The 15,416-nt window shown below is 37.4% G+C and overlaps 1 protein-coding gene across 4 annotated transcripts in view; it reads left to right on the forward strand.

Moving 5' to 3' along the window:
* Positions 1-15,416, forward strand: part of LOC149170270 (Mo25 family protein) — a 279,598-nt gene that overhangs the window by 140,239 nt on the left and 123,943 nt on the right. The gene's annotated exons all lie outside the window — the stretch shown is intronic.

Consider the following 15,416-nt stretch of genomic DNA (forward strand, 5'->3'; position numbering starts at 1 on the left):
GTTGCTTGGAAATGCAACTATTGCAAAAATCATTTCATGAGCACATATTACCGTGTGAAAGCTCATTTGTTGGCTTTACCATGTTGTGGAATTGCAACATGTACACAGGTGTCTTTAGCTAAGAGGAAGGAAATGGAAAAAGAGGCCAATGTTGGTATGGCAAAGGTGGCTGCAACATCTAAAAAAACAAGAATGAAGACCCCCTTCTGCTCGAGGAAAAACAACAAATTTCCATTTGAGAGTTCTGGTGGGGGAGAAGCAGCAAAAAGAAAGACAATGGCACTTGGTCCAACGGACAAGATTTTTCAGAAAGAGAGATGGGAAGAGCTTGATCTCACCATTGCATTTTTTTTCTTTCAGAACTTCATATCCTTTAGTTTTGAACGCTCACTCTTATTTATTGAGATGTGTCGAGCCCTAACTCAAGGGGCTCCATCAGAGTATGTGCCTCCTGGGTCAGAGAAGCTTAGAACCACATTGTTGACAAAGGTAAAGAAAGAGGTGGACAAAATGCTTGAGCCTATTAAATCAACATGGCCAACATCTGGGGTTAGCATTGTTTCTGATGGATGGACAAATCCAGCACGACACCCACTCATCAACTTCATGGTGTCTTCCTTGAATGGTCCAATTTTCTTGAAATCAGTGGATGCACTTGGACAATACAAGGATGCACAATATATGGGTGAGTTGTTTATTAAAGTTATTGAAGATGTAGGTGTTGATTCTTGTGTGCAAATCATTACAGATAATGCACCTGTTTGCAAGGCTGCTAGCATGATTGTGGAAGCTAAATATCCACAAGTATTTTGAACACCTTGCATTGTCCATTCTTTGAATTTAGCACTTAAATCTATTGCTTTTGATGTGCTTTGGATTGGAAGCTTTATTGAGGATGCACGACTTATCCGCAACTTCGTACAAAATCATACAAATGCCCTCACTATCTACAAGGAGTACACCAATACATCATTGTTGAAGATTGTGGATACACAATTTGCCTCTTCATTCATCATGTTGAAGAGGTTGAGGGAGATCAAGACCACACTTGGGGCCATGGTTATTTTAGAGTTTTGGTCTTTTTGGAGAAAGACAGATCAAGCAACCTCAAAAAGAGTGAAGGACACAAAGTTAAATGATGCTTGGTGGGAGAGGGTAGATCTACTTATTTAGATTATGGACTCTATCATTTCTTTGCTTCGATTTGCAGATACAAACCAACCCATCCCAGGAGAGTTTTATGAGGGATGGGATTCCATGATTGAGTTTGTGAGGAGCATTATTTTACAGAGTGAGTGCCCCAAGTATGAGACATCATCAGAAGCCTTCTTCACCACCATATAGGATATTCTTGTCAGCAAATGGGACAAGAATTGCACACCTTTACATTGTTTGGCTCACTCATTGAAGCCAAAATATTACAACCATGAGTGGTTGAATGGTGGACCTTCCTGCAGATTCCATCCTCACATGCATGGGGAAATTTACAGGGGAGGAAAGATGTATTGAAGCAGATTTTTCAGGATAGAGCATCCCTTGATGTGGTGGAGGATGCCTTTGCAGATTTTTCCACTGGCACTGGTCGATTCACAGGATATGATGTGATTAGAGACAGGGGGGGTAAGAAACCCTATTCTTGGTGGGCAACTCATGGGGCGACAAGCCCTCCTCTACAACAGTTAGCCATGAGGCTCCTCTCTCAAGTGACTTCATCCTCTTATTGTGAGAGGAATTGGAGCATATATGGGAATTTTGTATAGTTTCAAGAAGAGCAGGCTTGAGCAGTCCAGGGCAGAGACAATGGTGTATGTGCACACCAACCTTCGTCTTATTTACAGGCAGAGGGATGAGTGGTTGAAGGGAAAGACAAAGATGTGGGATGTCTTTCCTGATGATATGGGTTTGGACAACAGTGTTGAGTTGGCATTGGCCAACTTGGATCTTAATGAGCCAGTGCTAGAGCCTGTCACTTTTGATGATGGTGATACTGTAGAGGGGTCATCCTCCACACTAGCAGATGCAGAGATGACATTGGATACAGAGGAGGAGGATGCAATAGAGGAGAGCAGTGGTGACCATGATGATGAGTACAATGATGTTGATTTTGATGATGAGGATTGATGACTCATGAGCTACCTATTGCCTTGAGGCTTGTAGTTGTTTTGTATTTGCTATTTCTATTTTCCATTGGCATTGCTACTACCTATGTAACACATTTTGATTTTGATGACTTAATGAGAAAACTACAATATCTTGTCTTTCTCCTATTGGATCATTGATGAATATGTATTATGTCACAATTGTATTTGTATGCATAATGTTACTTTGTAAAACTTACATCTAGATGAAGATCTATGTTTGAATCAATGAATTTGTATCATGAATGAGAATTTGTGTAAGAAACATCTAATTTTTATTGTATATATATATATATATATATATATATATATATATGTTTTTTTTAAATAAAATAATATATAACGTGTCCTAATGTGTCCTGTTCCGGGGGGGTCAAAGTGTCCGTGTCCGACACTCGAATCCTCTTGTCCTTCATGTCCCGTGTCCCCGTGTCAAGTGACTTATATATATATATATATATATAGATATGCTCTTTTGAGATTCTTCACTTCTGACGATTTTTGGAAAATGACGCTTCCGACGCTTTGCTTCCAAAAAACGTCACTACTTTGTGTAACATTGTTTCTGACAATGGAAATGTACTTCAGCTAAAGAACAAACTGTTAATTGATGAATTGAAAAAGTGAATGAATAGAAACTTATGCCCTTGCATTCTCCTTTATAGACTCAAAGGTACAATGAATTTGGACACATACAGGGATGCCTTAATTGGTAATATTAAACCCTAAAGTTGCCTTCCTTGCATAAATAGATGAGCCCAAACTGCACCTCTACTACAGATGAATTGAGGCATGCAAGCATGCATCCTCTTAGAGATCTGTGCTCTAACTTAGATTGGAATCCACAAGTATCAACACCTTGCTTAAATAGGAAACTATGTCATCTAATTGTGATTGTACGTACTAACTAAAGCAAAATGAGAAAGAGACTGCTAAATATAAAAGGCATCTATACTATAACTAAACTGTGGATGGTGCATGCTTCCTCTATCTCTCTCTCCATAAATGCTGCAATTCCCTCATTACTGTTGTATCGAATCGTTGAAGGAGGGCTGTATGGACCTGCTGTACTGCTGTATAGAAACTGCAGCATTTAAAAAACTGGGCTCTAATACCATGTTAGATTTTCTCAAACCATGGTAAATAGATTGTGCAGTCTAAAATTATTCCTACGGGAAACTAAACAATGGAAAACTTAAAGCTACTCAAAACTGCACTTTGTAATCAATGTTAGAACCTATATAGTATAAACACATGCTGTAGAAAATATATGATAAAAACATGATAAATTGACAATCAAAACCTGTTATTGCTTTTAAATATTTTTGACAATGGAAATCTACTACAGCTAAACAATGAACTGTTAATTGTGTTGGAAATAATACTGGGGGGGTGAATCCGTATTAGTAACTTAATAATTTTTCATTTCCATAGGCAGATTTGTATACGCTACTTTAGCTAAGTGAACCAGCGTGTACACACGACTATTATTAAAGCAACCAGCGTATATGCAGAGAACTTTTGATTTACCCAATTTATCATGTATTGAACTTTAACCAGTATGTCAGATATTAATTAGACAGTGCAGTAAAAGCAGAATAAAGCATAAGCATCACACATGAACACCAAGATATAAGGTGGAAACCCAATGTGGGTAAAAACCACCTATTGCTGTCGTCTCTGTCTTCTTTTAATAATAAGAAAATTCTGTTTACAATTTTGTACTGGTGCAGACCTAAGTTGCACGAAACGGGGAAACGGAAACGAGTTTCCGAAATGGGAAGCGAAACGAAACGCGACCTCCCCAAATTTTGGAAACGGGGAAACGCGAATATATATAATAATATATATATATATATATTAAAAATATTTAAAAATTATTATTATATATATGTGCAATCATAAAGCATGAATGATGTGATGAGAGAATGAGCCAAGCTGCTCTTTTATAACTTTAGAATAGGTTTCTAGAACTACCTGGAAACCCTAAAAAAATTTAAAAACAAATTAAAAAAAAAATAAAATTAAAAAACAAGTGTTTTTTTTGGGGAAACGTGGCACGTACGGCCTGGAAACGCGTTTCCGGCCGTACGGCCACGTTTCCGTTTCGGGAAACGTGGCCGTACGGCCGGAAACGCGTTTCCAGGCCGTACGGTACGGGGAAACGAGTTTCGTTTCGTTTCCCCTGGGGAAACGGACCCCCTGCCCACGTTTCCTGCAACTTAGGTGCAGACTCATACTAGTACGCAGGCTTCTACTTGCAGAACGCTGCAACCTTCTCTCGTTTTCCAGCTACTACTGGAAGGGAGCTACAACCCGCTAGCTGTTGTACTAGCCAATATGTTAGCTGGTACGTAGGCGCTGACCTACAGAAGGCTATGACCTTCTCTCTTCCTCCAGGGACCACGTTTCATAAATTTTCAAACTGGTTCCATCAACAACATCATAAAAGTAATTCAATCATTAAATATATCTGCATCAACCAATCACCTTTTGAAGCAACCACAACCGAATCAGTCAATCCTCCTGACAACCCATCAATCTGATCATTCAGAATACTGTCACCAGAATACAGTAACCAGAACCCAAGCCAGAACCCAGAACTCTGCAACAACAAACAAAAGCAACTAAAACATATTTTATAAGGTATACGCTACTTCCATGTGTCAAACCTGCGTGTATACACACTTTTCTCAAAGCCAACCAGCGTATACATCTGCAAATATAAATTCAAAGTTCTGCAGCTATTCCAAACTTTAGTTATACCCAGATCATATCATTTACAGAATAATATATGCGTCAGTATTCAGATCTAGAATATACATGAGCAAAAACACATAATGATAGTTCATTTTACGCCTTAAGATCCCGATCCATCATTAGATCTAATCCCTCATCATCTGCTAAGGTTCATCCTTGGTTCAGATCTAGCAATGCACCATAACCCAATAACCTGCATACTAGATCTCACACTTCATCAGATATTCGATACTTGCACACCTTGGCCTAATGATCTTCTCCTCCTTTTATAGTTTTTAGGCCTTTCTCAATACCATGGACCAAAACCACTTAGGACCAATACCTTGGACCAAATACCTAGGGTCAATACCGCGGACTAGATACGTTGGACCAATACCATGGATCAAAATACCATGGACCAAATACCTTGGACCAGAAACTTAGTTTTCTAAGGTATGCGTGCTTTTCCTTCTGTGAAAGTGCGTGTGTACGTATGCGCAATTTGTATATAGTGAACCTGCGTCTATACGCAACTTGGTCAATGGTGAACCTGCGTATACCTCTCTTTCTTCATTCTGTGAAGACTAATTTGTAATTCTTTGCTGTTTACTTGCCATACTATGATCTTTCATCTGAGTGAGTTGCCATCAAGGACAATACCTGTATCATAATGCCAACAATCTCCCCCTTTGGACTTGATGGCAACAACCACACCAAGTCACTCTCCCCCTTTGACATCAAGGGCAAAGGGTCATGCTCCCCCTGAGTACATGCTGAATTCTCTGATATGCTGAAGTGTGCTGATTGAGCTCCCATGATCGAGTCCATGCTCCCCCTGAGCACAAGCAAAGTCTGCAAAAAGATGTTCTAAAAGAATAACATGACTCTATACATACATCACCAATGACCTTCCTATCACCAATGACTCATACATACATCCATCTCCCAACCAAGTGGGGATATACCAAATTTGACTCATCCACCCAACCAAGTGGGGATATACCAAATGTTTATACATGACAAAAACAAGAAACATTACATCATCCATCCCATGCATAGTGGGGTTACAAATTAGGTCTTTTCATGACCTTTACATTAAATGATATACATGATATATGTAACAGAGACCAAATATCTTAAACAAGACCATGATAGTCATCAGCAACTATCATATGATCTGCACCATCAGTAGCATCTGTCAATCGCATTTAGACCAGCAACCTGTATATGTCCATCATTAGTTCCCAAAATATCTTCAACCTGTGACAAAGTATGTCGTCATATATCAACTCATCCTCTTGATCTTATCAAGATCAACTTGCTTCGTTCGGTTATCATAACCTTCCATGAATCAACTAAGCATATGTCATATCTCCAAGCGGTCGCACAAAATCATATCATATGTATGTGAAAACACCATAGACATCTTTATCAAGAATTGCATGATCTTTCCACAAGAACCTTCATTATATCATCACTAGGGAACATCCCACATCATCAACCATGATAATCAACATATGTGAGTATCAACCTATCATCATAAAGTAAGAACTCATTAAGTACCAAAGACTTCTAGTCATAATGCCAATAATGCTTTATTAGAAGCATACCATGTTCTCCCCTTGAACCTGTTCCACCTGTTCATTGTTAGATCTAATCATTGCATATGTTAGTAAGAGATATCAAAGCATCATCATCAATCAGATATACATCAAGTTATCAACAACTTTATGAGGACCAATATATTTCCACATGTTATCAGCAGATTGTAACCATCATCAAACAGAGCAGATAATTGACAGAACCATAGCAAACCCCTTTTTTTGAGTCTGGCCCACTGCTTTTCTTCAAACCAACATATACGATTGTGCCCACAGAAACCTGCGTATGTACGCGACTACGCTTCATGAAACTCGTGTATAACCACCTTTCTCTAAAAAAATAGGATTTAACAGCAGGATGATGCAGCAACTACTCCCAGCTTTTGTCTGAGATATTCAAATGTCTCTCTGGGCAGTGGTTTAGTGAATATATCAGCAACCTGTTCTTTGGAGGGAACATACTCCAATTTGACCTTTTGTTCAAGCACTTGTTCACGTAGAAAATGATATTTGATGGGTATGTGCTTGGTCTTGGAGTGCATGACTGGATTCTTTGAAATACTGATGGCACTTGTATTATCACATAGAATGGAGATGGGTGGAGTACATGTGATTTAAATGTTTTGCAAGGTTTGCATCATCCAAAGTAGTTGTGTGCAGCAAGATGCAACAGCCACGTATTCTGCTTCAGCTGTAGATAATGCAATTGAGCTTTGTTTCTTGCTGAACCAAGACACTAACCTAGAACCCATATAGAATGCACCACCACTAGTGCATTTTCTGTTATCAACATTTCCTGCCCAATCTGCTTCTATATATGCATGAAGTGTAAGATTTGTATCTCTAGGATACCATAAACCAAAGTTCTGTGTTCCTTGAAGATATTTGAAAATCCTTTTGACTGCCTGAAGGTGTGATTCCTTTGGATTTGCTTGGAATCTTCCAACTATTCCTACTACATGCATGATGTCAGGTTGGGTACCTGTTAGATAAAGTAGACTGCCAATCATGGATCTGTAAGTTGGTTGATGTACTGCTGCTGATTCATCATTTGAGCTGAGACTGCATCCTGTTACCATTGGGGTACATACTGGTTTAGAATCTTCCATGCTGTACTTTTTCAAGATCTATTTGAGATATTTGGTTTGTGAGAGAAAAATACCATCTTTATTTTGTTGGACTTGTAGACCAAGAAAATAGGAAAGCTCACCAAGCAAGGACATTTCAAATTCCTGCTGCATTACTGAAGCAAAATTCTAACTCATGGATTCTTCATTGGTACCAAAAATGATATCATCAACATAAACAACAATTACTAGCAATTTATCAGTGTCAATCTTTGGATATGGATTGCTATCTGCTGACCCCTTTGAAAAACCCTGTTGGTGGAGATATTTGTCAAGACGGTAATACCGGGCCCTTGGAGCCTGTTTTATACCATAGAGAGCCTTTCTGAGTCTGCATACAAGTTTTGCATCATTTCCAAGAATGAATCCTTCTGGTTGTTCAATATAGACTTCTTCTTCTTCTAAGTCTCCATTAAGAAATGCAGATTTTACATCCATTTGGTATACTTTGAATTTCTGAAAACTAGAAAGAGCAAGAAACATCCTTATGGCTTCAAGTCTAGCAACAGGTGCAAACGTTTCTTCAAAATCTATACCTTCTTGTTGAGCATATCCTTTACAAACAAGTCTGGCCTTGTTTCTAATAACTTCTCCATTTTCGTTCAACTTGTTTTTGAATATCCATTTAGTTCCTATGATATTCTTATCATGAGGTCTAGGAACTAATTCCCAAGTATTATTCTTTTCAATTTTCTCAAGTTCTTCATTCATGGCCTTGACCCAACATTCATCTTTGCATGCTTCATTTACATTTTGAGGTTCAGTGGAAGATAGTAATGCTAGATAGCTTGAGGCTTCTGTAATAGTTCTTCTTGTCTGCACACCTGCCCCTTTTTCCCCTAGAATTTGAGTTTCTGGATGATTTTTCTGAACATACCTGGACAGAGTCTTTTCTTCTACCGTTATCTCTTCTTCTGGTGCTTCATTGGTTTCTTCTTCAGAATCAATGTGATTTGATGTGGGAAAATGATCCTCTTCTTCTTCATTGTCATAATCTTCGGTTTTTATCTGTTTTGTATTTTTGCATGTTTCATCAACCACAACATCAATACTTGCAATAATTTTCCCAAGTCTTTTGTTATAACATTTATATCCTTTACTTCGGGAAGAGTAGCCAAGAAGAATACCTTCATCTGCTCTGAGTTCAAACTTACCAAGTTTTTCATTAGTTCTTTTGATGTAACATTTGCTTCCAAAAACTTTGAAGTATTTTACAGTAGGAGTCTTACCATACCAAAGTTCATGTGGAGTTTGAGTGCTATTTACCTGAACATTTGCTTGGTTGAGAATAGTGATGGCGGCGAATGCAGCTTCACCCCAAAAGGTTGCAGGAGTTCCAGATTCATCTAGCATATCTCGAGCCATTTGTTGAACAGTTTTGTTCATCCTTTCTACCACTCCATTTTGTTGAGGAGTCCTTGCGGTGGAGAACTGCCTTTTTATTCCATGTTGTTCACAAAAGTCAAAGAATTCATCCAAGGTAAATTCCCCTCCTCGATTAGATCTGAGGCATTTGATTTTGCGATCTGATTCATTTTCAACCAAAGCTTTGAAGGCTTTGAACTTTTCAAATGCTTCATCTTTATGCTTTAGAAGATCTATCCAACACATTCTGGAAAAATCATCAATGAACAATATAAAGTATTCTTCTCCACGAGGTGACTTTTTCCTTGATGGTCCACATAAATTAGTATGAACAAGTTCAAGAGGCTTATTCGCTGACCCTTCCTTTTCGATGAAGTGAGATCTGGTTTGCTTACAGAATTGACATGGTTTGCATATAGTATTTTCAGGAATGCTGATATCTGGAAGATCACAAACAGCTTGGAATCTACATGCTTTTCTTATTTGAGAAAAGCTTAGATGTCCCAATCTTCTGTGCCATAGCCAGTTTTCATCATTTTTGCTTAGATAGCATTGTTGTTGTCCTCCCTTGAGTATGTATAAGTTGTTTGGAGTTCTTGTACCTTTGATCACGGTTTCTCCTGTATCAAGTTCACGAACAACACATCCGTTTGATCGAAATGCCACTTCATTTCCTTGATCACACATTTGACTCACACTTAACAGGTTATGCTTTAGACCATCAACATACATAACATTCCCAGCTTTAACATTTTCTTTCAAGAAAACAGAGCCTTTACCTTTTATGACAATAGGAGTGTCGTTTCCAAATGAGACATTCTTTTCTTTTTCTAAGGCATTATATGAGTGTAGTTTCTCTTTGTCACCTGTCATGTGTTTTGAGCATCCACTGTCGATGTACCACTGGTTTTCTTGTCCTTCTGCATACAAGGCTATACCACATCTTTCTGTTTGCGGTTCTTTCTTTCTCCATATTTTGGGATTTAATGGAGTTTGCTCCTTTTGAGATATTTGCCGAAATTTACTCCTGCATTCAGATTCTTCATGGCCAAAGTTGTTATAGATTGAGCATTCTATTTCATTTTTGAGAAGAGAAAAGTTATTATAGGAACTCTTCTTGATCCCTGTCACATTTCTTTGATTTCGTGCTTCTCTAGTCATGATGGTTTTGTAAGCAACACATTGAGCAGCTTTGTGTCCAAAATTATGACATGAGAAACATTGACCATTGAAGAAGTTCCTGCGATTATCGAATCTATTGATCTGGTGATTGTAGTTTCTATTCATCTTTGAAACAAATTGAATATGATTTACCTGAGGTTGGTTGTGACTTCTGTTCATCCTTGGAGCAAACTGAGCCTGATTTACCTGGTGATCTGCTTTATGCCTTTGCTGACGATTGTCATACTGTTCACTGTTCTTTGTTGCATCAAGATAGCTTTTAGTGGAGGTTGACGACTTCTGTGATTGAGGTGCTTCTTCAGTATATCCAAGACCTGTCTTTATCAAAGGAGAACGCTGCACTTTGATAATTTCATTTAAGGTTTCTGATCCTTTAGCAAATCTAAGATTGAGAGATTTTGTTTTCTCAAGATCCTTTCTTAGACCCACAATTTCACATTCTAGTTTTTCATTGTGTTTTTCTCTTTCAGCAAGTTGATATGTCAAGGTATCTATAATCATATTCTTTTCTTCTAAACAGATTTTGAGTTTAGAGATTTCTTCATGAAGTTCATCTTCTTCTAAAGCATCCAAAAATTTGTCATCTTCATAAGCCATTAGAAGTCTATAGTCATTACTATTTTCATCTTCATCACTATTTGATAATCCATCGCTATCTTCATGAGTATAGTAGCTCTTTTTAGAGTTTGCAGTTTAGCATGCTTTACCTGAGAGTCTCCTTCGTAGCTTAGAACGATTTTGTCCCATATTTCTTTGGCTGATTTGAGCTGCATAACTTTGACAAACTTTGATTGTGACAGACTTCCCAATAATGTATTGACAGCCCTGGCATTGGTTTCATATTGCTTTTTACCTGTCGTATCTGTAGGAATTGCTGATGGAAATGTATATCCTCCTTCCACGATTTCCCAGACATCTGTTCCAAGTGATTGAAGGTAGGCTGTGGTTCTTATCTTCCAATAAACAAAGTTGCTCCCATCAAAGATTGGCGGTCTGATGGATCCCCCGCTTTCTTGATTACTCATGATGATGGATCTTCCTTCAAGCGATCAAGCTTCTTCTGAAGGACCTACTCTGATACCAATTGTTGGAAATAATACTGAGAGGGGGGTGAATCAGTATTAGTAACTCAATAATTTTTCATTTCCATAGGCAGATTTGTATACGCTACTTTAGCTAAGTGAACCAGCGTGTACACACGACTGTTATTAAAGCAACCAGCGTATATGCAGAGAACTTTTGATTTACCCAATTTATCATGTATTGAACTTTAACCAGTATGTCAGATATTAATTAGACAGTGCAGTAAAAGCAGAATAAAGCATAAGCATCACACATGAACACCAAGATATAAGGTGGAAACCCAATGTGGGTAAAAACCACCTATTGCTGTCGTCTCTGTCTTCTTTTAATAATAAGAAAATTCTGTTTACAATTTTGTACTGGTGCAGACTTATACTAGTACGCAGGCTTCTACCTGCAGAAGGCTGCAACCTTCTCTCGTTTTCCAGCTACTACTGGAAGGGAGCTACAACCCCCTAGCTCTTGTACTAGCCGATATGTTTGCTGGTACGTAGGCGCTGACCTACAGAAGGCTATGACCTTCTCTCTTCCTCCAGGGACCACGTTTCATAAATTTTCAAACTGGATCCATCAACAACATCATAAAAGTAATTCAATCATTAAATATATCTGCATCAACCAATCACCTTTTGAACCAACCACAACCGAATCAATCAATCACTTTGACAACCCATCAATCTGATCATTCAGAATACTGTCACCAGAATACAGTAACCAGAACCCAAGCCAGAACCCAGAACTCTGCAACAACAAACAGAAGCAACTAAAACATATTTTATAAGGTATACGCTACTTCCATGTGTCGAACCTGCGTGTATACGCGCTTTTCTCAAAGCCAACCAATGTATACATCTGCAAATATAAATTCAAAGTTCTGCAGCTATTCCAAACTTTAGTTATACCCAGATCATATCATTTACAGAATAATATATGCGTCAGTATTCAGATCTAGAATATACATGAGCAAAAGCACATAATGATAGTTCATTTTACGCCTTAAGATCCCGATCCATCATTAGATCTAATCCCTCATCATCCGCTAAGGTTCATCCTTGGTTCAGATCCAGCGATGCACCATAACCCAATAACCTGCATACTAGATCTCACACTTCATCAGATATTCGATACTTGCACACCTTGGCCTAATGATCTTCTCCTCCTTTTATAGTTTTTAGGCCTTTCTCAATACCATGGACCAAAACCACTTAGGACCAATACCTTGGACCAAATACGTAGGGTCAACACCTTGGACTAGATACCTTGGACCAATACCATGGATCAAAATACCATGGACCAAATACCTCAGACCAGAAACTTAGTTTTCCAAGGTATACATGCTTTTCCTTCTGTGAAAGTGCGTGTGTACGTATACGCGACTTGTATACAGTGAACCTGTGTGTATACACAGCTTGGTCAATGGTGAACTTGCGTATACCTCTCTTTCTTCATTCTGTGAAGACTGATCTGTAATTCTTTGTTGTTTACCTGCTATACTGTGATCTTTCATCTGAGTGAGTTGCCATCAAGGACAATACCTGTATCATAATGCCAACAAATTGATGAACTGAAAAAGTGAACAATGAACTGTTAATTGATGAACTGAAAAAGTGAATGATACTAATGTTAAATGGCAACATGGTAAGGAAGAACTCGATAAATTCCTTGAACATTTGAATGGAATATTTGAGGACATAAAATTCACAATGGAACTTGAAAACAATAGCTGTATTCCCTTCCTGGACATATTAATTAATAATTACTAGACATGAAGACGAGACCTTGGGTCATCAAGTGTTTAGAAAATAGACTCATACTGACAGCTACTTACACGCAGACTCTCACCATTATCCACATTAGAAATTTGGGATTCTCAATACCATACCTTGGCCTTAAAGAGTTGTTCGAATATTTGATAAGGAACACTTGGATCAAGAATTAGACCACCTTACTAAAGTCTTCAGAGGAATTGGATATAAAAATAAGAACATTCTTAAAGCCATCAGGAAAGAAAAAAAGAAGATGAACCCCACCTCACCCTAGCAAGAAAGCACACCTTCCATACATCCATGGTGTCACTAGTAGAATTACTAAGGTTCCCAAGAAAAGAAATATTGGTTTTGTATTCAAACTATGGGATACTATAAAACACAAGATGAAATTAATTAAACACTGGATTGATCAACATCAACGTAAGGGGGTTTACAAAATCAATTGCTCATGTGGAAAAAGCTACATTGGTGAAATTGGGAGATTGTTTAAAATAAGAGTTAAGGAACATGGAGCAAACATCAAGAATCAATGCACTCGCACCTCTGCTCTTGCTAAACATTCCCTCCACTCTAAGCATCATATCTACTTAGAAGACACTACAATCATCTAAAAAAAAGATCACTACTTCAAAAGAAAATTTAGAGAGGCATTGGAGATATAAAAACATCCTAGCAACCTTAATTGGGACGACGGACTTGAGGTTAGTAGAAACTGACTCCCTCTCATCTCTCATCTCTATGGTTAACCATCCTTAGTATTTTTACTTTGATGATTTTTTTATTATTGATATTAATATATTACATGATTATTTTAATATATTTTTGTATTACATTAGTAGATCAATATCAATTTATTAGTATATTATATTAATATATTAGTATTAAATTTTAATATAATAATCTATTGATATATTTCCTTAATTAATTAATACATTTATACCTTAATATTAATGTATTAATAGATTAATACATTAAATATACTACATTATTATATGGCACATTGCATTACATAAATATTAATTTATTAATATTAATATGCTAACCTATTACTATATTATTAACATATTAATATTATATAATATTCTAATATATCACTACTAGCATACTAATCTATTAGTATATTATATTGATATAGTGTATTAATATGTTGAATTATGAATCGATTTCATTAATAAATTAATATATTATATTATTAGTAATATATTAATATTAATCTATTAATAAATTAAAACATTAATCCATTAGATATATACTACATATTAAACATTATATTACTTGAACACTATATCATTAATTATATAAACATATTATTATATTATTATCATTAACATTATATGGGGTAGCAAGCTAAGTGGGCTTGATTGTGGGGAAAACTCCACAGTTAAGCGCGCTTGAGCCAGAGGAGTTCTGGGATGGGTGACCTCCTGGGAAGTCCTGGTTACCGGGTGCAAGCCCCGGAAGTGATGATTGATGCTATGTGATTCGTTCTCCACATTTCACTAGTTTCAATCCCACTTCTTCACCCCTGTGAGCATCACCCGATGCAATGAGTGCTAAGTGAACTATTCAAAAAATCATGAGAAATTAGTCAGTTACGACTACCTCTCATGGAAATGGTCATACGTTTGAATGACTTACTTAACGCAGTTGAATCCCAAAAATGATATCTAAAAAAATCTTCCTTGTTCACTTATTTTTAGTTTCTAGTTTTTGGTTCTTTTGTTTTTAAGGTTAGGTTTTCCCCTTTGTCGGCTTTCGGTCCTCTCTTCGTTTTCATTTTTATTTATTTATTCATCACCCCTTCACCGCCTTCTCTCAAAACATTCTGTCCTGATGATGGGTACTGTTCTGAACTCGAAACATCGACTTGAAAAGCAAACTGTGGATCATATTCTGGATTTCTCTTCAAATTCTAAGCACAGAAGTCTACAAACAAGAACAAAAACCTATACGCCTGCATTCTCCTTTATAGACTCAAAGGTACAATGAATTTCGACACGTACAAGGATGCCTTAATTGGTAATAAAAACCCTAAAGCTGCCTTCCTTGCATGAATAGATGAGCCCAAGTGAACTGCACCTCTACTAGAGATGAATTGAGGCATGCAAGCATGCATCCTCCTAGAGATCGGTGCCCTAACATAGACTGGAATCCACATGAATCAGCACCTTGCTTAAACAGGAAACTGTCATCTAATTGTGCATGCACGTACTAACTAAAACAAAACGAGAATGAGAACTGAACTACTAAATATAAAAGGCATCTATACTAGAACTAAACTATGGATGGTGCATGCATCCTCAATCTCTCTCTTCATAAATGCTGCTACTCCCTCATTACCGTTGTATGGAATCGCTGAAGGAGGGCTGCACGGACCTTTTGTACTGCTGTATAGAAGTCTGCTGAAGGAGG

This window comes from Pinus tabuliformis, chromosome 4_2 (assembly GCF_031772625.1).
Source record: "Pinus tabuliformis cultivar Carrire ecotype Pingquan chromosome 4_2, CPIR1, whole genome shotgun sequence".
In the NCBI taxonomy this organism is placed as follows: domain Eukaryota; kingdom Viridiplantae; phylum Streptophyta; class Pinopsida; order Pinales; family Pinaceae; genus Pinus; species Pinus tabuliformis.